The sequence below is a fragment of the Ahaetulla prasina genome, chromosome 8, assembly GCF_028640845.1.
Source record: "Ahaetulla prasina isolate Xishuangbanna chromosome 8, ASM2864084v1, whole genome shotgun sequence".
Classification (NCBI taxonomy): Eukaryota; Metazoa; Chordata; class Lepidosauria; order Squamata; family Colubridae; genus Ahaetulla; species Ahaetulla prasina.
In genome coordinates, this window is record NC_080546.1 from 55,953,382 (window position 1) to 55,978,521 (window position 25,140).

The window sequence follows — 25,140 nt, forward strand, 5'->3', positions numbered from 1 at the left end:
AAAGGGATGACAGAGAATGAGGTGACTGGACGGAGTCACTGAAGCAGTCGGTGTGGGATTAAATGGACTCTGTGGGATGGTAGAGGACAGGAAGGCCTGGAGGAATATTGTCCATGGGGTCGCGATGGGTCAGACACGACTTCGCAACTAGCAACAACAATTAAACCATCTTTTAAAAATAAAATGTGATATACAAATTATCACCATTGACTGAATGTACTTCATTGAATGGCAAGAGTGTTATTTGTAACCTTATTCTCAAATAAAATATGGATGCTCAGGAAAAGCATTGATGTCCATATGCTCAAGAGAGGTGCTGAGTCAGACAGTAATATATTCAAATAGTATTGATTAAATCTTCTTAAGCAACTCACAAAGTATGTAGCAGAAGTAATTTGTGAAGGAAATGTTTTAGTTTATAAAAATATATTAAATGGCATTAGCTCTACTGGAGAATGGTTCTAGATTGTTAATAACTTTATACATATTCATGGTATATTTGATTCCAAATGTACTGATGCAAAAACTCTTTTAAGTTTTTATCAGAAATGACTTAATTTCCTTGATAAAATGCATAAAGTCTCAATGTAATTTCTTGGCAGGAATGGAAAGGTGATTTGCTATTATAGTTTTCAAGAGCTTTCCCCCCAAATTTTTCAAGCAACCATATAATCTTGACATATCCTAGAGAGTTATTCCAAGTAATAACCAGGTTTTTGTAAGATCTTGCTTACATTTTTTTCAAATCAGCAAGGATTGATCTGAATGTATGTTCTCAAAAGTCCTGTTTGCGTTCTACATTTTCATAATATTGGTGTATTTATATGCACAAATATATACTTTTGAAATGTCATCAAAATAAATAGAATTTTAGAGCATCTAATCTAAAAATATGAAATAATTCTAATGGCAAATAAGGAAACAAATTCATAATCATATTTCCCTGGAAAAAATCATTGTAAATAATAGAAGTAATTTAATATTAGGTTTTATATTGAACTGCCTTTTAGTATATTTTAGATTTATTTTGCCACCCTATGATATCACATATTTCTAGTTCTTTAAAGATGCAGTTATGAAATTGAATTAAGTCATGGGGATAAAGAAGATATATGCAGTCTTGTTTAGGCACTAAATTACTCAGATGAAAATGACACTATATTTGGACAACTATTGCAGATATCTATCTTTGAGTAGCAAACAAAAGAAAAAATGTTTCTGCTTCCTTCAGAAAGAGCCAATAGTAATTTGATAATAGGGAGTAACATTTCTTCATTTATTCATTCATGTCTTCACAAATACGCCACCTTTATCTTCAACTTCAACAGCTGTTCTATTACTGTTTCCAAATAAGAAATAATAAGATAATATTATAAGACAAATTCCTTGTGTGTCCAATCACACTTGGCCAATAAAAAATTCTATTCTATTCTATTCTATTCTATTCTATTCTATTCTATTCTATTCTATTCTATTCTATAAGAACTTCTTTGCTTGTAGTTGCATACTGCAAGACTGTATATTGCAACCATTCATTGGAGTGTCACTTATCTTGAGGCAAATAAGGCACTACATAAATTAAATGTCACTTTCATGCTGTGATTTCTATGGTAATTAATTTTTCTTAGAATTATCCATTCAGCTTTAATTCTATTCTACCAGAAAATGTTACGTGATGATTTTATATCTCAGATTTTATCAAAAAACATCATAGTTCACTAAGAACAACAGGTGCAAATTTGCTAATTTAATACAAAGATGTTCTTTCCATTCTTATTCAAAAACATAAATAATGTTGTTTATTTTAAAATCTGCCTGTCAAGTTAATAAATTATTCAAAGGTAGATTTAGATATAGTATTTTATTTTTCTCTGTGTGTGTGTCTCTGTCTCTGATTCAAATTGGCTTTTATGTGTACAAGCACTCCTACAGCACCAGGAACAAAAGTAATTATTTACTCTTATCTGTATAACTTCCCACTGTTTAACAGGTAACTCAGAAAGTCAGCCTAGGTATCCAACAAAACTATATCCAACTGGCACTAAATCTTTTGCCATTTGTGAAAGCTTCATGTCATTGTTCATTTCATATGGGACATGCCAGGTCTTATTCCAATTTAATTTTCCACTAGCCAAATTAATATAAGCTACATGTTTTCGTTCTATTTATATTTACAAGCCATACCTCCTGGACAGCTGTTGTGATCATTAGTAAGTACGCTATTTCTGCCTCTCATATTGTAAAGTTTATTCCTTTGTGTAATCAATTTTCTAATAAACATCTTATCATATGAACTGTCCTCAACCAGTGGTATACATGCCAGTTCTGTGCAATAAGAATGAAGCTACTGGGTTTCTGTAAAAGTACAAAGGGTTGAATTTGATAATGTAAGATAAAGATTTCTAGATATTGTAGTCACTGCTCACTGCAAGGCTTAAGAGCTTACAGAATTATCTAACAGAAGATTCCAGAGATTCGTGTTTGTCTGTTTCAAAAGAAGAATAAGCAACCTTGTATGCTAGTCAAATATGCATAAGTATCATTTTTCAATGATAAAGTCAAAGATCTTAAATCAGATATTAAGATAAACATTGAAACCAAAACATCATTTCACAGAAATAGAATGGTTACACCATCACAAACAATATCATAGTAAAGTTAATTTCACTTTTCTTAGCTTCTAGCCTTCTTTCCATTACAAATATTATTTAGTTGGTCATAGCTACTAAAAGAAAGGCACAATATTTGATGTATTAGATGAAATTCAACCAATTAAATTCAGAATTAGAAAGGAGCACAATTTTGCAACTAACATTTATTGGTGATAAGACTCATATGTGGTAAGGAGCCAGTTGGGTCTAACGTTTGAAGTGCTGGCCTGCAAACCAGAAGACTGGGAATTCTAGTCCTGTTTTAGGCATGAAGCCACCCGGATGATTTTGGGCAAGTCACTTTCTGTCAGTGCAACCATCCTAAAGGGTTGTTGTTGTGGCTAAAATAGGAGAAGAAGATGTTTTATGTATAGTTGCTGCCTAAAAATAATAAAAACAGGTATAAATAAATATGTAAATAAATAAATAAATAATAGTTTTTATATGTCAATTCATAATTATATTTCATTCTATTTCTAAGGCTTTCATAAAACTTCTTGAAACATTTGTTTGTAAAAATGTGAATGTTAATGTATTTTATCATAAATTAATACTTTATTACTGTATACCAGTTGTTATATTTTGAGGCCATGAACTACATTAAATGTTCAGAGAAGTACAAAAGAATAGCTGTTATCTTCACTACCAACTTTTCCCTTCTTTGCCTTCCCCAAAAGCAGCTGTGTCTGTGTATGAAATTTCTCTCACCAAACTACAAAACTTGATTCCAAGAGTGGTAATATATCTGTTAACTAATTTGTTCCTCTGGGCTGCTTTTCCTGCAATACACTAATATGGCTATAGTCTCTGAAAATTTAGACTAGAAATATTATCTTCCTTTCCCCACTCAGAGTCTGCTCAAGCAGGTCTTTCACATGTCAACTTTTAGTTTTAAAAAAAAAGTCACAGATAGGAGTGTTAAAATGAGAAGATTTAAATTTTAGTAAAAAAAATCTCATTTTAAAACTCTTATTTTTTATCATGTTCAAAATATGTAGTGTACTTTAACCTAAGCAAATAAGCTGGTAAAATCTTGTTTTATTGCCTTGGTTGGCAATATTATTTTTTGACTAAAGCAACTATATTTTCTTTCATTGGTGATGGATTTGCTGCCAACATGGCTGACTGGATGAGATAATGTGAACTTTACATCAACTTAAGGTAAGACTTTCTTTATAGTTAAACTATAGCTACATCATTTGATCCTTGCAAAATCACATTAAAAAGTCTGTTGGTTACTATTTTTGGAAAACCAAGCTGCTTATTAATAGAAATCCATTGTTTCTGACATTAAACTTAATCTAATATGTGTGAATGTTACTACTTGCTTAGCATTATGCATTAATTTAATCATGAAAGAATATTTAACAAATATTGATACTGATTCATTTTAAATAGTGCATAAACAATACTTGACCCATTGATACCTTTGTATAAGTCTTATGGAAACAAACAGTACTTATCACTAGTAAGATGGGCACAGAATTGCCCTGTTCACATAGTAAAACACAAAAAAAATCCCAATAAACTTCAACCATCAGAAAGAATCATAATGGAAAATGGCAGGATGAAATAAAAATGTTGATTGTAACAGGAAGTGATAAATGTCCCAGCTTTTCAGATCTCTGCTGAACCTTTCTTGAACCACTATATGCAATTAGATTATTGTGCTCATTTCATGTAGCAACTTTTCGCCCGTCATTAAAGAACAAAACACTGCCAGTTATATAATTTATTATTAGGCTTTCAGCATCATGGAAATAATCATTTTGATTTTTTGCTTATTTGACCATTTGTCTTAGGCTTAGACCATGGTACAAGGAAATTGTATTTCTTTTCTTTCTTATCTGGAGTACATAATATAGTAATGCATCTATAAAAGGTGAGATTTAGGTCATGACTCCCTTACCCAACATGCTTGGATCTCAAATATCTATGTTTAGTTCCACTAATTTAAAGCTTGAACTTTCTATCCCTGAACAGAAGTGATTGTTCAAAATCCACCGTAATACACTTTTCAATCAATTATGGTCGTGATAAGGTTTTATTCAAAGTATTTTCATTATTAAAATTCAAATGCATTATCATAAATGTAGAAGCTTAAATATAAAATTCAAGATGTTCTTTTTCAAATAGAACTGCCTGTAAAGATTAGGAGGTGAGGAACACTGACTTGTCATATAGCATTCCATTAGAAATATTTCAATTATATTGTGATTTAACTTTTGCTTGCTTGACAGATTTAATATACATTTTATTAAGGCTTGGTTGCCTAATTAGTTTCATTTAAATGAACAAGGCTAAACACATTCCTTTATCAGATTTTGAGATTATTTTAAAAGCATTGACATATATATGCAGCATAAGATTTTTTTCCCTATCTAATATTTCATGGAGTTCTGTTGCACTGATATTCATTCATTTGCATTGTTCCCAAGGGATAGGAGATTAAATATATTTTGCTGCCTTAACTAGATCTACAGATAATCTTTTCCATATTGGTGCATTATATTCAAACCTAGATTATTTTGACAAACAATTCTATTAGTTGAGATCAATAGATATTGATAAATAAAATTAATGTGATAGCCCATATGTATTTTTGTATGCTAATCAGAACCACTTCAAAATTCAGGATAATGAAATGACGAAAAACATTTCTCTATTAGAGTTACATTTTATCATTAAGTTACACCAATTCAAATATCATCTGTATACATTATCTGATTACAGTGGGGTAGTTATAGCTTGGAGTGTAGTTTCTTAACTGTCTGAAAAACATCACTTATTATATCAACTTGGGACTTTGCTTTACATAATAATAATGTGATGCTGTTTACATTAATGTAGCCTGATAAATCTGTGCATTTGTTCATCCTGATGAAGGAACAACAGTCTATAAACAGGATGATTTTTAAATCACAAATAAAAATAGTGATATATTGCATTAAAATAATGAGATGTCCACTGTTAAGGCTATATAATTTTCATATTTCCCAAACCATTATTAAAATGATTGATTTTAACTAGTTTTTGTCACTTATTTGTAGAGACGGTTCTGAACTCATGCTCCTTCTTGTACCTAGAAAATATTAATTGTATATTTAGTATATTTAATATATTTACTATCCTTCCTAGTTTTGAAGAGGGATAACTACAAGAATGATTTTAAAAACATTTAGATAGACAACATAACTTCCTGTAATGCACTTAAACTCATAAATATGAGACCACCATACAAGTCTAATAAGTCATTGAAGAGATAACATATTCCCCGTGCTTTCTGCCCCACCAGTAAGATCAAACAGAGTTGGTGTTTTTTATGTTTCAATAATGCCTTCTATTGCAACCCAAGAGCTCGGACATTTTTGTCATTGTATCTGTCTCTGGAATGAAATTCTTCCAGAGATCTTCTCACTCATCATCATTACAAAACATCATTACAAATACGACTATTCTCCCAGTGCTTTGAATCAGCTTTTAGTCAGTGGATCCTTGTGTGTTGGTGGTTGGCAATTTATCCAGATGACTTAAAGATATTTTTAATGAATTTAAGATTAAGAAAAGATGTGGATTAAATGAAGGAATGGCAGAATTTCCAAAATATATAAGAGGAAGAAGGGACAATAAAATTATAATTATCTGTTTAAAAGGTCAGAAGTCTTATAGTATGCCATTAGAAATATTTCAATTATATTGTGATTTAACTTTTGCTTGCTTGACAGATTTAATATACATTTTATTTGGGCTTGGTTGCCTAATTAGTTTCATTTAAATGAACGAGGCTAAACACATTATCAGATTTTGAGATTATTTTAAAAGCATTGACATATATATGCAGCATAAGATTTTTTTCCCTATCTAATATTTTTTAACTTTGTTCTTTTCATTTTTCTTTTCATTTTTACTTTTTCCCTTTCTTTTGATTTGCTTTTTTATATGAAAATTCATAATAAGTACAAATAAAGAGGGAGAAAGCAAAAGGTTGTGAATATAGTGCAACATTTCATGTAATGAAGAAATATTTGTGGTGGAATTTGTCTAGCTTTTAGTTTTAAAATTTGCTAATTGTTGCAAGATAGCCTTTGCTTTCTTTATGCTTAATTTCATGTAATTTTGATTGGAATCAATACTTACTTTTGAACTGGGTAAGAAAGGCTAAACAAAAGACCTCCAAGGGAATGACTGGAACAATCATGACCATATTATTGGAATAAAACTGGAGTGAACGAATGCTATCTTTTGCCACACAATAGAGATTTGTGTGGAAATAAGAGAGATCTGTAAAGACCAGAAGTGAATAAATGCTATAAATGTTAGCACCCAAGACACAGTAAGAGAAAATGTCTTAAAGGCTGTAAAAAGGTTGAAAAAAAATTAAGGCTAGTGGATGTGTTGCGACTGGAAAACTTGAAACTGCTTTGATGTATAATGATTTTGTGAAGTCTGCATCTGTGCTTGATGATTGAAGAATCTTATTGTTTTTTGTTTTTTGTTTGATTCATTTCTTACATCCACCCGGGAAAATATTGGGGAGATGTGTAATGTCCCCTTCTTTAGTGTATCAATGACTAAAAATATAAGGAATGCCTAACTTTGCAATGCAATGGGGATGTGAACAAGTATGTTCTTTTATATGCAGAATATGCAATCTTGTTGGCTAAGAACCTCAATTATCTGAAGTCGTTAGAGTTTGCAGCAATCCAACCAGCACACAAGTAAACAATTCAGCAGGATTCATTTCTATAAGAAACTTCTTTATATACAATACCATTCAGCAGAAGCCAGAACCAGAACCAGAACTTAGAATCCAGAAGTACAGAATCAATAATCACAGAAGCACACACACACACACATACACACACACACACACATATATATGTAGGTCTTTGGTTATTCGGGTTTTCTCCCGCGTAAAATTGGAAGTGTCAAGTGCCAAGACACTTCCAATTTTACGCGGGAGAAAACCCGAATAACCAAAGACCTACATACAAACACCTGCGAAAACCTCAGAAAACATACACACACACACACACACACATACAGATCACTAAACCTAAGCCACGCCCAGGCACCGAGTCATCTGGGTCATCAAACAGTCCCTGTTGGCTGACCTGTTACCATGTCTATTCCAATTCATGAACCCTTATATACTGACAGAAGTGAATGTTGAATAGTTTGCAAAATGTAGCAAAGAATATGGATGTTCAAGATCAAGGTTGGTATGTTTGACAAGTTATATATAAATGGTAAACAATTAGAGCTAGCAGATGAATTTGTGTACCTTGGCAGAACGCTTACTAAAGATTGAGAAACAGATGGAGACATTTTAAGATGTTCAACTGCAGATTGAAAAATAACAGGTTGTTGTTAATTGTTGTGAAGGATAAGTGAGAATGGCTGTGCTTAAGATACTGCTATGGCTTACTTTGGAAATGAGTTAGATATGTCCAAAAAAAATCATAAAGGTAAATTGAATGCCATGGAAATGAATTACATAAGCAGTGACTACATTTAAACAAGAAAAATCTGCCAAAATGAATGGAGATTATTGTATTCATAAAGAAAATGTTAGAAACAATTAACAGAAAAGCAGCTAATGGTGTGTGTGTGTGTGTATGTGTTCGTGCTTGTGAATGTCTACATGATTTAAAAAATCTTAATGGAATAAAATTTGCTATCGTCTCTTCGCCCATCCATAAAAATACAATTGGGACAATTGGGACAACTGATTGTAGGTTTCACTTTGTTTGAGAATAGATTTGAATTCAAGGAACTAAATAAGTGATAAAGGTAACTTAAAAAATAAAAACTTTTTTTCTTTTTTCATGTGTAGGTGGTCCTTATTTAATTATCACAGTTGAAATTAGAAATTATACTTATAAAGCAAAGCAATCACTAAAATTTTACAATATTATTTCAGTTTTCCTTTGCTTTGAATAGTACTTGCAACGAGTCACTAAATGAGTCAGTCACTAACTGAGAATTACTTGGATGCAGTGTTCTGCCCTTCAAGGTACATATAGAGAGGTAGAACTCCATAGAGTGTATTAAAATTGCTCAGTGGAACAGAGGCAACTGAGATAGAAAATATAAAAGAAAGAAGCCAGGCAAGTCAGACTGTGGGAATGAGTGCAGAGAATACAGGAACATGTGAAGAAAAGTGGGGAAAAAATTGTAGGAGCCAGGCAGCAGAAAAGAATGCAATGATAGCAATGGCATGGCAGCAGCTAATCTTCAGAAATAGTTATTCAGAAACACTGATTCAGCAATTGTGAGAGTTCAATAGTGGCAGTGAGGGGGGGGAAAAGCACTGTGATCAGGTCCAGAGTATCAGAAATGGTGGAGAGGCAGGCCAGTAGCAGCATTTGGGCTCAGAAGACTGACCTGAATCCCAACAAGACTAGTGAAGGCATAAATCAGGGTAGCAGCAGGTTGGTGTAGGCTTTCTGAGCAGAAATGATGGCAGCAAAGAAAGCCAGGAATGGCAGACAATATATAAAAGTGAAAACTGAAGGAAGATGATTTCCCAGACAATTTCTGAGATCTGAAAGAAGACATTAAACCCAGGCAGAAAAAGAATGTGAAAATAAATAGTGATAAAAAGATACATGAAAGGACAGGAAGGAAGGAAGGAAGGAAGGAAGGAAGGAAGGAAGGAAGGAAGGAAGGAAGGAAGGAAGGAAGGAAGAAGGAAGGAAGGAAGGATATTATATAAGCCTTTTTCCTATTTAAACTGTTTCCTGACCATAAAAATGAGTTCAATAATGTTTCTGTGCCAAAGAACAAAAGTGTGTTACTATTTCAAACTAATTAGTTCTTTAAAATAATAGGACTAAGCCTAAAAGTAATTTTTTTTTCATGTCTGAGGACGGGGAGAGGAGCTTCTTTTATTATGCTGTTTCCCAAGGAAAGTTTATTTATTTATTATTTATTTATTTATTCATATTTGTATACCGCCCTATCTCCCGAAGGACTCAGGGTGGTTCACAGGCAAATAAAACATTTATATACAAATTAAAATAACCATTAAAAAACTTATTCTAATGCCAAATTGTTAAAAATATAAATATAAATATTAAAAACCAATTAAAACCCCTATAAATTTAAAATCTAGTCCAGTCCTGCACAGATGAATAAATGTGTCTTGAGCTCGCGACGGAAGGTTCGGAGGTCCGGAAGTTGACGGAGTCCTGGGGGGAGTTCATTCCAGAGGGTGGGAGCCCCCACAGAGAAGGCCCTTCCCCTGGGCGTCGCCAGACGACACTGCCTAGCTGACGGCACCCTGAGGAGTCCCTCTCTGTGAGAGCGCACGGGTCGGTGAGAGGTATTCGGTAGCAGTAGGCGGTCCCGTAGAGAGTCTATTGCCAATTTTGTTCTTGCTGAACAAATTTGGATGGAGGGGCATTAGTTGTGTTTTGTTCCTTGGTTTTTAGATAACTCTGTTCAGAATTCAGATCCCAAATTATTAATTATATATCAATGAAGGATTTGTACAAGAAATTTCCAATTTAGATAATTTATATATCTATATTTATTTACATGTGTACCTGTGAAATTGTGCATTAAAAAAACTTCGACTGCAGCAGCAACCCTGTCAACTGTCCCACTCAGTCAGCTAGCAAAGAAAGACTCCTGGCCCATTGTTTTTGCCCAGAATATATTTTACTAAAGCTTAGGTGGTTACAGAAGTAATGTAAGCGGAATCTGAGGTTTTCCCATGTAAACAATACAAAGTAATTTTTCCTCTTCTCTCTCCCTGCCCCCTCCCCACAGCCATCCACGGTTATCTGTAACTTTCCAATTATGTGCCTGTATATTGTTTAGAAAACAGGTTATCAGTTATCAGTTCTGCATATTGATAATTGACCTTGGCTGGCTGAAGCTTCTTACAAGGCTCAGCTGGGCTTCCATCTCCTCCTCCTTCCTTACAGTCCAATCCCCATCCCCACATTGCTAATGTCAGGCTGTCAGCTTGGATAGGAGAGATGCAGCCCTATCAAAGAATATTATAGGACAGGTACAATGTTTTGGGAAATAGACATATTGGTGGAAGATTCAAGCTCTGAACATATCAGCATATAGCTCACTGCCAATAAATATAACAGTAAAACTAACCAAAACTATGAGTGAAAAAAACAATGGAATCTTAAATTTATTTAAAGGAAAAAAACAGAAATAAGTGGACATAAATAAAAAACAGAAGGGTGCAACAATGACCAGAAAGCAAGAGATAGACGAACAGGGAGGAAAGAAAGAGTAAGGAGCCTTACTGGAAGGCAATAAACCAGGGAAGATGAAGATATCCAGGAAGTGGAAATTTCATGCTTGGAAACTTTGTATGAATAAAGGCTAAAGTAAAACTGTTTAAGTATTTTTTGTATTGTGATCAAGATCATAGACAATGAAATATAACTAGAGTGGATTTTAAATATAATATGTAGATTGGGACGATTTCAATATCCAACATTTTCCAAGTAAGCTCTTAATACTGCTCCCTCCGAGATCCCGTAGGTTTCATCAAACAACCTGTTTTTTTATGTTTCTATATTCCATGTAGATTACACTAGCCTCCTATTAATACTAATATGTAAGTTTCTCAGATTACAACTAAGTTGCTTTTATTAATAAACCTTGAATATAAAAAGTATTTTGAAGTTAATGATCCATGTTATATGTCAATGAGGCATAGTAGCACATCATGATGGATAGATTAAATACTTTTGCTTGTCGTTTTGTAGTAAAATGTGCAATATAAAATGTGAATTGTTAAATTCCTACCTGTGATAACCATTCCCACCAGGAACTAGGAAATAATATTTACTTTTATTCAAGCATTGAGTGTTTAAACAAGATGATGTTATCTCTAGTCACTTCCATAAATTACTAGACACATGGCAGCCAGTAAAATATTGACAAAAATAAACTGATGAACAGAAGGTTGCTGAAAATTCATAAGTGCTTGATGGGTGTCCTGAAGTTGCTTTTCTACACAATGTATAAAATATGTTATTCATAATGATAAACATTTTTGGTTCAATTATTATCAGTTAATGTATTTTTGCAACAAAAAGTCATATTTTTTTCTACAGAAGAAACGGTTTCGACAAAAAATAAATTCAAATATGATAGACTTTAGGATAGATTCTTCTGCAGCATTTATTGGAAGAAAAAGAGAATTTGGATAAAGTTTCAGATACCAGAAAAGGATAAATATTTGTTTTCAGAAAAAAAGCTAATAAAACTAATAAAAAAGATATATTTCGAATGTCAAACGTTTCTAATACATGAAAAATAGTATCTCCAAATGGAAGATGCAGCTACATCAATTCTACGTTTCAGAAAAAAGCCTACACCTTATTATATTTGAGTCCATGTTGAATTTTATGCTTGTCCTCTCTGTAGCATCAGGCCTATTTAGCATTTATACTACCTCCTCTTTCTGCTAATGTAATAATCAGTACATATTAAGTAGAATGGTTAAGAAAAAGAACAGTCTATTACAACATGTTCAGAAAACTTAATAATAGCCAATACCTTTTTAAATTTGACATTTTGGTACATATTTGTTATGAGAATATGATTGTTCAAGAAAATTTGGAAGGAAAATGTGTGTGTGTGTGTGTGTGTGTCTGTGTGTGTGTGTGTGTGTCTGTGTCTGTGTTTGTGTGTGTATACCTTTAACTTTTAAGGATATTAAAATGAAAAGTATATGTATTTTCAGACTTCATCTCTTAAACCATGCCATATACAACTTGGTTAATACAACCAGTCAGAAATAAATCATGGAAAACAATTATTACATGGGATTAATGTCCATTTATTTTTTTCCTCAGGAGACCAACAGAGAAGAATAATGCTATTTCAGAAACTATTTACTGTGAAATCAGTCTATAAAGTCAATCAATACATGAACTTGCTCATACTCACATCTATGACATATTTAACAGCATTTTTGTTCAGGTTTGGATAGATTCTCTTCAGTTGAAGAGAAAAACTACATTGTGGAAGTTCTAAAATTTGTTCTTGTAACATTAGATACCTGAACTGATACACCTATATTTGTTGAATTAGTTTTCATGTGAATGTGTTTTAAATCTATTACTAATCTATGATAAACCTATACTCAGATTCTTGGCTCAAAAGTCTTTTAAACATTGCATCATGTACAACATAATACCAGTGATGCTATTTGTATGCGGAAACAGGTGACTGCACATAGATCAGATGTACTGCACAATCAGAAACATGAGGAAATTAATATTAGATCCAAATATTTGATACTCCTTGCCCAATGTCATGTTTATAAAACAAACAAGATATAAATCCCCTTCAGCCTTAGTTTAAGCTAATATTCTGTTGAAGAAATATTGGCACAAGCTTGTGTTAGGCAATTTTGTAATGCCATTATTTTATGAAAATTGTAATAATCATACAGTACTTACCAAATTTTGTCTTCTGATTTAGTCTATAATTTATGCAGACATGGTATTACTTCTACAGTATACATGGTATTACTTCTTTGCTATCTGATACCGGTTGTTAGAAAATTATATTCTACAAAAATAGTTCATAATTGAATTGTAGCTCATTTTACAGTGGAGAAGATGACATTTAAGCCATAAAATTAGGGAAAGCAAAGAAGCTAAAATTTTACTATTTCAGAATGTGGTATAGTTGATGTTCTCACAACAAATTTCATGAACTGCTAAAGAAACAGCAGTTAAAGGGTAGAACATTTCACTCTAACTTGATAGCTTTTTGTGCAGAAATATTTTTATATAGTAAAATAATGTGCAATCATCTACTTGCATTCTGAAAATCTTCAGATTGTTATTTGCAATAAAATTTTTCTCTAATTATAGTCAAGTAAAGTAATAACAAATTTTATAATATGACAGCAGAATATTAAAAAAGAGAACTGGAGAAAATCACAAAGTACAAATACCTGAAAATAGAAGTTGAAGGACCATGGCAAAAGAAAGAAAAGATAACATCAGTAATAGGTGCCTTTGGTGCAATACCAAAACATCTGGTGAACCATCAGCAACGACAAAATCACTATTGGTCAATTGCAAAAGACAGTTGAACTTGGAATAGCTTGCATCCTGCGATGATGCATTTAATACCATCAAGCAACTACCTATCCCACGTCCTTGAGAAGGGCTTGATAGGTGGATAGAAATCAAATCTAAACATCTAGCTGACTGTGCAACAAACCATAATACTGGAGAGACCAGGTCTGTTTTTTGTTTTAAAGAAGGGGCTAGACATCCATCTTTCTAGGATACTTCCACTGGAATTATTGCCTATTGCAGACATTTGGCCTAAACAATTTTTATCAGTCTGGTCTCTCCACATCTTGTACTGCAGCCTGCCACAACCCAGAGAGGGAAGAGGGCCTTTTGTAAAAGGAGAAAAAGAGAGCAAACAGGAAGAAGAGGTATAAACCAGTTTCATCCAGCACTTCAAGGACTTTTGGTGCTCAAGACCTGGGAATGGAATAGTAATTGCTTCTCAAAGTGTCCTGCTCTCAAAACATCCAGTTAGCATCCTATTGGACACTGATGAAATGATCAAAGCGGGGAAGGGCTAAAGGTTTCAAATAATGTAGCAATTTGTATGGGTTTACTTCAGATTTGGCCTTGCTTTCACTGCATCCAGTTGCTTCTAGTAGAAGATCCTTGAAAGCTTCAGATGGACTCATACATTTTTCATTCTTAGAGAGCCAGCTGTGGCAGGGCTGACAATTCTTTTGGCACTTCCCCACAATGCCATATTCAATAAAATAAGTAAATGTGCAAATACAGCCCCTAATTCTTTCAATTACTTCCTACCATGTTCCTTGCAATATATAAATAATAGACATGAGTAAAAATATCTAAGTATCTTTGACTGGTTTAAGCATTTCTTTTTTCTCCAAAAATTTCAGGAGGAAGTCAGAATAACTAAAACATATTTCCTTTTTCCTTTCCTCATACAGACTGAATACTGTTTCTTTATACTGACTTATTCATACTGTATTCAGCATCTGCTATATATGATTTAAAGAATATCCTTGGTAGATTAATATTAACATTCTGTGTAATATAATGCCACCAATATTAAAATGATATAGGAATTCTAGACTTTAAAAATACATTGTAGTTTAAAGATAAATCTCAGAACTGTTCTGAGATTCAGCTGTTCTGGCAAACGTCTCCTTGACCTTCTCCCTAGCTTTTCAATTTTTTCTGCAATATAATTAACCTCTGAAGATAGTGACAGGCTTGAAAAATAGAAAGGTTATTAGTGAGCATAATTATCCTCCATTATAAATGTAAAAGATCATATTCACCAAGAACTTCTCTTCAAACTCCAAAGAGTAAACCTCTAAATCTAAATTCTGACATTTATTCATGCAACTAACAAATGAACTGAATAACTTGATTCGATAGAATAATATCATCAAGCAAACAAGCAACTGAAGCATCATATTAGCAAAAGAAAAAAAAGAGGGGGGAAGAGGAAAGCTGATTTCCTGATTTTACAGTTTTTTTTCAACCAGTTAATTCCCAATGTGTCATTTTCACTACCTCCACACATAAAAAGCATCTATTCAAAGATTTAAAAATTATTTTACTTCAAGGTTGCCATAATTTTTGATGATTAAAAGCAACTGTCATGGAAAAAAATGGATAAAAGCATCAGCACAAAATGAACAGGTTTTATCTTTGCTAGGTAAAAGGCAACTGTGCAACAAGTGGTAGTGTTTAAACAGTACATGAAACATTTAATGGTTCTTAAATGTTATAAATTCTGATTTACTGTCATTACAGGCTCTAGAAGCCATAAAATTATCAGCCTATACTATTACTATTACCACCTATCTTTGCTTATTCAACAACAGATGTATACCCCTATTAAAGTGCTTATGGGAAGAAAGGGTACTTACCTAGTAATTTGGGATGTCAAAAACACATTCATTTCCTGTTTCAAATGAAAAACAACTTTAGCAGAAAATAGACCAATAATGATTTTAGTCAAAGGATGGAGAGTGTTGTTTTAACACAAGAATAAAGTGGTCCTTGGTCATGGTACAGGAAAAAATGATTTGGTTAGTAGACAGACGTATAGGATTAGGTTTGAAGTAAAAGAATTATTGCTATATAATGCAGCAAAACATTAATAACTTTACAATTAATCTAGACACATAGTTTGAACTTGCTTAAATTTAGCTTATCTAAATCAGAGGCTATAGTTTAAATTGTTATTGCTGTTAATTTAGTTTTAGTAGACTTAAAACAATGATGAAATTTATAATATTATTTACAAACTTATATATCCCTTTAAACAATGGCATAAAATTGTGTCTTTATTATTTGGTGGTTTGTCAATGACTATGCAGGATAGTTTCTTGACTTCTGGAACCAAAGAAAAACAAATATTTTGAACTTCAGCATCTGTGTTCTACACATTTTCCACTCCAATATAAATTAATACCATCTCATACTGAATAGATTGCAGGATAAACCAGCTAATAGTAAGGCACCTAAGTAAATCATACATTAGTAACAATATATAATTAATACTATATTTATTATTTCTTATCCTTCATTTTATCTCATCTCTCATAATCTCATCTCATCACCTTTTTATAATAGTAAACTTATTAAAAATTATAGTAACAATAAAAAAGAATACAAACCAAAAAAGAAAAGGAAAAAAAATAAGAATGGTAGATATTAAAAATAGTAAAGAAACAGAAAAAAATATAAATGACTCTCCCTTTCATAACAAGTTTTGTTTTTAAAATGCTTTTTAGGATTTTAATTGTTTTTATCATTTTGAAATTGTAATTGCCAAGTCATTGATTGATTGATTGATTGAATGGAATGTATAATTTTTGTACCTTATCACCTTATCCTAAAATACAACAAATGATATTTTTTTCCCATATCCAATTTTACATGTGCTCCTTTTACTTTAACAGTCTCTTAGTCCCTTCAAATAATGTCATAGAACAGGGGTCCACAGCCCCTAGGCCACAGACCACTTCTTGTCTGCTGCCTTTTGGGAACCGGGCCACGTAAGTGATGAGCAAGTATGTGAAGGTTCATTTGAGTGTGCGCAGGATCTAGGTTCCACACTAAATCATCCCTTTACCCCTCCACTATTGATGTTGATGCTGCTGGTCCATGGAGCTAGAAAAGTTGGTGACTGCTGTCCTAGAACTTTTCTTTTCTTTTTTTCTTTATCTCTTCTTCCAAACTTTTTCAAAACTCATTTGTAATTCCAATATAGGAAAATATAGAGAATATAGGGAAAAAGAACTTCTTTTGATTTATTATTTGTGTATCCATTTTACTTATTTAAGACATTAAAATTGTGTTTTACAATTGTAATTATTCACAGATTATAGATATATACAGTAGACCCTCTTATTGCATATAAAGTAATAAAGAAATAAAGAAATAATCTGCCTTCTAATTTAACATGCTTGTGGCAAGATGACTAGCAATTTAATAGACAGATCGACAGACATATTATTCCATCAAAATTATTCTCTTAATGTCTGATTTTTTTTCTGGTCAGAAGCAAACTCTCACAACTTTTTTCAAATGTCAACCTCTCTACAGGTAACCTCTTTATTCATGTCTTCCCATCATTTTTCTCCAAGGGAATTCTCAAGTAGTTTGGCTTCGTGTTGTGTCAGACTTCACACCTGACCTGACAATAAATCTTCCCTAGAAACTTGACCTGTACTCAGCAGCTAACTGCTTCAAGGACACAGCACAGCTAAATAAATAGCTTTTATTACAAGTACAAAAAGAGTCAAATATGATCATAACTGTAACGCAGAAGAATAAAGAGAGCTTTCTCTCTATGTAACAGATCCAGGCTTTAAATCCTAGGCCATGTTCTTGTGCATTTTGAATCAATGGATTTTAGCTAGCCTTTTCTTAGTCATGAATTTCTTTTCAGCTAGTGGGGAGTCATTCAAAAAGAATTAAAAAATAAAGAATGCAAGATTCACTCTTAGCAAGTTTGTATTCTGAGCATGCTATTTTAATAATTCTGAAACTTAACTTTAATTTCATAATATTAAGGCATAGATAATAGGATAATATATTTTTTCTTCCTCTAAAATGCTATACAAATCACATGCTAGTTCACCTACTGGAAACCATTATGAGATTTATTCTATTTGAGGGGGACTGTTATATTTATCCCTGCTTGGAACATTTTTTCCTCTGTGATTGGGTGCTCTGACTTTAAAGAGCTCTTAGTTGAAAAGATTTTGCTCATCACATAAGTAAATGATGAAGCTAAAAGTTGATGGACATGGTAGAAAGCATGAATTGTGGTGGGAGATTTAGAGTGGATTGAGAAATGTGAAGGTGGCTGGATTGAAAAAATGAAAACATGTAGCTGGAAGAAGTAAAATAAAGATGGTGGAATGGACATGACTGGAAGTGTAGGATGGCATAGGCCTATTGAAGAAAGATGAGATAAGTTATGGAAAAGATAACAATAAAGAAATATTGAGCAAGAGCTGATATCAACTTTGCTTAACTTGCGATGGAGATGGATTTCAATGGTGCTGGGAAATATGGGACCATAGGTTGTTTATATTCTCTGTAGTTATTTCTGTAGTTGTTGGAGTAGAAGACCTCTAAGATCCCTTCCAATTGATTTATGAGAATTTATTTATTTATTTATTTTATTTATTTGATTTCTATACCGCCCTTCTCCCGAAGGACTCAGGGCGGTGTACAGGCAAGAATAAAACAGACGGTACAATATACAAATTTAAAATGCAGTTAAAAAACTTATTTTAAAATTGGCCTGAGAAGTAAAATATATAATAAGCTAAAAAACCCCATTTAAAATTAATTACTAAGAATTTAAAAATTTGTTAAAATCAATTTAAGCCAGCCCCGCGCGAATAAAAAGATGTGTCTTCAGTTCGCGACGGAATGTCTGAAGGTCAGGTATTTGGCGTAAACCCGAGGGAAGTTCGTTCCAGAGTGTGGGAGCCCCCACAGAGAAGGACCTCCCCCTGGGGGCCGCCAGCCGACATTGCTTGGCGGATGGCACCCTGAGAAGTCCCTCTCTGTGAGAGCGTACGGGTCGGTGGGAGGCATGTGGTAACAACAGGCGGTCCCGTAAGTACCCAGGCCCTAAGCCATGGAGCGCTTTAAAGGTAGTAACCAACACCTTAAAGTGCACTCGAAAGGCCACAGGCAGCCAGTGCAGTCTGCGCAGGAGCGGTGTTATATGGGAGCTACGCGGAGCTCCTTCTATCACCCGCGCAGCTGCATTCTGGACTAACTGAAGCCTCCGAGTGCACTTCAAGGGGAGCCCCATGTAGAGAGCATTACAATAATCCAAGCGAGAGGTAACGAGCGCATGAGTTCATGAGTGCATGAGCATGCACAAGGCATCTTGGTCAAGGAAGGGGCGCAACTGCCGAACCAGGCAAACCTGGTGGAAGGCCCCCCTGGAGACGGCCGTCAAATGATCTTCAAACGACAGCCGTTCATCCAGGAGGACACCTAAGTGAAATAGTTCCATCAAAAAAAGTACAAAAAATATTAGCACTCAGTTTTCAGGTGTGTAATTTTATTCAGTTTTGTAAATGGAATACAGCTTTGCAATTTAAACAGCTGTAAAAATTGTGTTTTATGATCAGCAGTTCCAAATTTTGAAACCTAGATTAATTTATTCAGAAAATTAATCAATAATTATACATAAAATATGTTGGATTTTAAAAGAAATGTGACCAACACCTAAAGGATTTGAGTTTAGCTTACAGGTGTAGTTAATTGGTCAAATTAGGCCCTGGAAAGAAAATAATTTCATTCTTAAAATATATCACAAAGTGTATAAATAATATATTAATTAAAAACAGTTAACAATTTAGTTGTGTTACAAAATCTGCAGTAGTAGAATAAAACAAAGTCATGCTCCAATGGTTGGCTGAGACTTGAGGTATATCTTAATGAAGATTTTGTGTTTCAACAATGTCTACCGTGTACAGGAAGTCATGCCAAGAATATGTATGCTGGCCATTAAAGATAATGATAAGGAACATAATTATTATTATAATTATTAAAAACTATATCTTGATTTGGAAATAGGTCTATCCCTGTGTCTTTGTGAAGCTTTACTAATTTGTTGTTGAATCTAAGGTCTTATGAATAAAGTAAAGGCAGACAATGTACAAATATAAGCTGTTTATAAAATCACGTCTTGCATCTCACTGAAAACCTTCTTAGGAATTTCTTGAAGTGTTTTTGTTTGGATATAGATTCAGTTGTGTTAAAGATGGAAATTGTAGGGATTTTTTTTATATAAATGCTTTTATTTGGTATGTCTTTTGATATGGGGCTCCTCCCATGTTTCAATTGAAGGAGAAAAGACCACGAAGGATTGGAGAAACAAGAATTATTTATTTAATATCTGCGCAAATAGGTACAGACTTCCACTCATGTGGAAAACAAAGCCTGGACCCCTGGCACTGCCCAAGCCTATACTTTTATAGTTTCTGATACAGAAAGTAGAAAACGGGAAAATACGAAATGATACATAATTGGTTTCCAGTTAACTTGTCTATATATGGAATTATCTTACACCTTATGTCACCTTTCATGACACGAGACATCCTCTGACACCTGTCATTAGTCACTAGTCACCTTCATTTCCCTATTCTTCATTACCCTATTCTTCATTACCCTATTCTTACCCAGTAGTAGTTTTAACTATCGGGCTTTTAGAATAAGTTTTTTAGTTGTATTTATGTTGTATAGGGCCGGGTTACTTACGGGACCGCCTGCTGCTACCGAATACCTCTCACCGACCCGTGCGCTCTCACAGGGAGGGACTCCTCAGGGTGCCGTCGGCGCGACAGTGTCGTCTGGCGACACCCAGGGGAAGGGCCTTCTCTGTGGGGGCTCCCGCCCTCTGGAACGAACTCCCCCCAGGACTTCGTCAACTTCCGGACCTCCAGACCTTTAGCATGAGCTTAAAACTTACTTATTTATCTCGCTGGCCTGGGTTAGTTTTAAGTTTATAGGTATTTTAATGGGTTTTAGTCTCAAATTTTAATTGTGGCCAATTTTAATAAGTTTTTAATTGTATTTTAATTGTATTTATATTGTATTTATGTTGTATAGGGCCGGGTTACTTACGGGACCGCCTGCTGCTACCGAATACCTCTCACCGACCCGTGCGCTCTCACAGGGAGGGACTCCTCAGGGTGCCGTCGGCGCGACAGTGTCGTCTGGCGACACCCAGGGGAAGGGCCTTCTCTGTGGGGCTCCCGCCTCTGGAGCGAACTCCCCAGGACTTCGTCAACTTCCGGACCTCCAGACCTTTAGCATGAGCTTAAAACTTACTTATTTATCTGCGCTGGCCTGGGTTAGTTTTTAAGTTTATAGGTATTTTAATGGGTTTTAGTCTCAAATTTTAATTGTGGCCAATTTTAATAAGTTTTTTTAATTGTATTTTAATTGTATTTATATTGTATTGTCTATTTTACTTGGCTGTGAACCGCCCTGAGTCCTTCGGGAGAAGGGCGGTATACAAATTTAATAAATAAATAAATAAATAAAAATATTTATGTATTTATATGTTTTTTAAATGCCTGTTAACCGCCCTGAGTCCTTCGGGAGATAGGGCGGTATATAAATATGATTAAATAAATAAAAATAAATAAATAGTATGTTCCAGGGGTTAAGATGTACACAGTTACAATATGTAGAAATAGTCCTCTAAGTTTGCAACACATGCCTCTGCCAAGGAAGATAACTTTCTGCTTTTTCATAAAAGTAATTTTCCATCAGCATTACAAAATTATATGAGCAGTAAAGGTACACACAGAACTTGTTGGTGTTTTAGGGTTGCATAGATATCGGGGTCCCTTATCACTTTTACATTCCTTTGAGAGCTTCAGACTGCAACATACTAACCTTGAGACTCTGAGAGCTCAAACAAAATTCCAAAATCATAAAATTAAAAATTTTTCTTACTCACTTTTCTGGTCTTAGTTTTATGGGATTTGTGGGAATGTCTGAAGGATATAATATGACCATCTTTACTATATCTGCTTCTCTGTAAAGAAAGATAAAAAAAAACTTCAAGAAAAAGAATCTATATACAAATCAAAGTGCCATTGTGAAATTTCCTGTTTTTACTCTTTCAGAGTTAGATATACAGTATGAATAACATCTTAAGGACAACAGGTAACTGAGATCTTGTTTGTGATCAGTTTGTCTAATTCTACTTTTAAAATCTAGCTGGTATTTTCCCAAGGAAAATTCCATTCTTTGTGAAACATTTCTTGCAGTGTAATTAGAATTTATTATAATATTTCCTAAAGTGTTATCTTATCAAACCAATGACAACAGGCTGAACAACTAGCCTTAGAATTGTTGAAGTTGTTGTTACCTTCTGCGTTTTAGGATCAACCATAATATACTTAGTCAGAGTGTTTTTTATTTAACTTTGTGTATTGACTCTTAAATTTTGCTTCCCTTCTCAGATTTCTGTTTGAGAATGCAATCAAATCTTTATGAAACAAATCATTTCACAGTCCCTGCCAAGAATGGTGGTTGTCTTTTTAGTGCTGCTGAATTCACTTCAACTCTTTGCTCTTTCATTTTCATTCACCTCTTCTTTCATCAGCATTTTTCAGTTAATCTGCTCCTGCAGATTCCTTTTCTTGCTAGATCTGCTGGATTGAATCAATTGAGAGAAAGTTTCACTCTGCCAAGCTTTGGCTTTTCTATACTTAGGCTTACTATAGCAACATCGTTTTTCCTTTAATCAGGTCACTGTTTGTCTTCCTCTCAATCCCTTGATGCTCCAGCCACTTCATGCTGTGTCACTCCATCTTTACATTCAAGTCTTCTTTCTTTCTTTCACCAAAAATGGTAACCTCTAGACATACAAACATACTGAATGTCAGCACCAGGAACAATTCTTAATTTTCTTTTGTTTAGTTTGTTTTAGATCCATGCCAAATAGGCTGAACCCAAGCAGTCTTAATAAACTGTGCTTCTTTTTCAGCCACAGAAAATACCACTTTGGCAAAACAAAAAACAGTATAGAACATTTTTAATATGCTACAAACTTATGTGGAATAAAATTTTCTAACATGAAGTGGAAAGCATCTAATGTAGAATCATTTTGTTCTCAAAGCATCCTAAACTATCTTGAAAACAACTTACAAGTAACAACATTACTTGCACAGACACTAGCTATGTTGACAGATATTCTATAATGACAAAATATGCATCTATTGGGCTATTTGGGAATGAGGTGTATTGGTATAAATCCAACCTTCTTTATTGTTCATTGTGCAGAGCAAATTTTTGCTCCAGCGGTTTTATGTTTGGATTTTTAATAAACCAGCATAAATTTGCTGATACACGTAGGAACATTTAAAAATATACAAGGTGAATATTGGCTTTTTCTTTCTTTTCATGAACAAAACTGAAGGCTGTTTTTATAGTTCTTTCTATGCAGTGTTTCCTCAAATGACCAAGTGGTCCAAGACTGGCCCTTAATTACTTGATCATTCCAGATAATGGTGCAAAGAAGAAACTGCATTTACAAAAATCCTATTATTATGTGGGGGATTTTTGACATGAAAACATAAGACCAATATAAGGCAGGACTCAACTTACAACCATATGTTCAAAGTTACAACGGCACTAAAAAAAAAGGACTTATGACTGCTTTTCACACTTACAACCACTGCAGCATCCCTATGGCCACATAATCAGAATTTGGATGATTGACAACTGGTTCCTCTTTATGATTGCTGCAGTGTCCTAAGGTCATCTGATCCACATTTTGTGACCTTCTGACAAGCAAAGATTCACTTAACGGCTATGTTACTAACTTAAAAAGTGTAATGATTCACTTAACAACTGTGACAAGAAAGGTTGTAAAATGCCACAAAACTCACTTAACAAATATCTCACTTAGGAACAGAAATTTTGGGCTCAATTGGAATTCAAAGACTACCTGTACTGGCGATTACAAAAGTTAATTAAATTTTCTAGGAAAAGAAGAATACTTGTAGGATATAACACCTGCTAATGTTTGTGCTACCAAAGATCCTAAGTTTCAAACTTCTCCTAATTCATGGCCCTTTAAAAAATCATCTTTACAAACAGTGTAACCAATAAATTAAAACACTTTGCTAGTTGTTCTATGAAACAGAAAAATGTGATTTAAAACAATGTTGATTGTTGATGCAACAAACAACAAATAAAAAAGAAACAAAAATATTTTCTAGTTTAAAAAAATTACAAGTCATAATTATAAAAGTGATTATTCTTCTACAAATTATATCTATACCTTTAGAAACCTTTTTATAAATTGAAAAGGGTTTTCATAGGTTTAAATTTGGATATGAAGAAAGGAAAACATGCTTTTTTAAAGGAAACATAAAATCTTTTCACATATCAGTGGAAATAAAAATGTGAAAAAATAAATGGCACTAAAACCTGTACAGATTTTACTGGAAAAAATTCAGTAAATTATTTTTATTTCTTATTTATATGTTTGTAATTATATTTTGGAAACAGATCATTAGAAAAAAGAACAAAACCCTAAAAAAAATTAAAGTTGACAGAATTATCCTCAGAACTAAATGAAAACGAAAAGTGTTAGTATATAGCTACATATTAGGTGACAAGCATATTTATTTATTTTATTTATTTTTATTTTATTTATTTGTCACAACAGTATATATAAGTATAAGCATGAAATAACTATACAAATTGATATTGAAACCAAGATAACAGAATATTTTGTTTAAGAACTTCTACAACAACCATTTGAAACTATTTTATCTCAACTTAAAGAGTACAGAATCCAAGAAATACATGTAAGGTTCAGAGATAAATATAAATAAATATATGAAGATGGAAGAATAATATTGTTGAAACTTTGTTGGAAGAAATTTCGATCTGGGTTCAGTTCCAAATGGGGAAAAAGACACAGGAAACACAAAAGCTGTTTGGAAAGATGGTTTGAGGTTTGAGGTCCTGGGCAATTGAGCACATGGGTGAGAGAGGGAGTGAGATTTATACCCTGTCTTGGGCTTTGAATTTTAGCTTCCTGTTCCTGTGGCAAGCGATTGGTTTCTGTAGGGGTCATAACCTTGTAGGTTTTCTGAGTCAGGCTTGGTTGAACTGTGCTGGGTGATATAATGAAGGGACTTTGGGCAATTCCTATTATGCCTGATGGCTATTCCTACCTTTGTTGGATTTTAGGTGAGGGCATTTGCTTATGAATAGACCTAGCCATTTCTTTATCTCTTAAGTGCTGACATCTGCTGTGGGCTATTGAGGAGGGTGGGAGCTATTAAAAGTGAGCCTGCTTCCTGCCTAAAAAAAACATGTTTTCCCATTTCTCATCCAGGGAAATACAATATTCTGCCTTTTTAATATTTCCTAGAATATTTCATTCTTCTAGAAGAGGGGTGGGTGCT

General features: G+C 33.6%; 1 long non-coding RNA gene across 1 annotated transcript in view; it reads right to left on the bottom strand.

Annotated features, from left to right (window-relative positions):
* LOC131203271 (uncharacterized) overlaps positions 1–21,696 on the bottom strand; it is a 51,553-nt gene extending 29,857 nt beyond the window's left edge. Inside the window, exons 1-2 of the long non-coding RNA XR_009156330.1 lie at positions 21,669–21,696; positions 15,586–15,620 (exon numbers count right to left, since the gene is read on the bottom strand). This is a non-coding gene — a long non-coding RNA (uncharacterized LOC131203271). The remainder of the gene's footprint in view (positions 1–15,585; positions 15,621–21,668) is intronic.
* Positions 21,697–25,140: the final 3,444 nt, after the last annotated feature.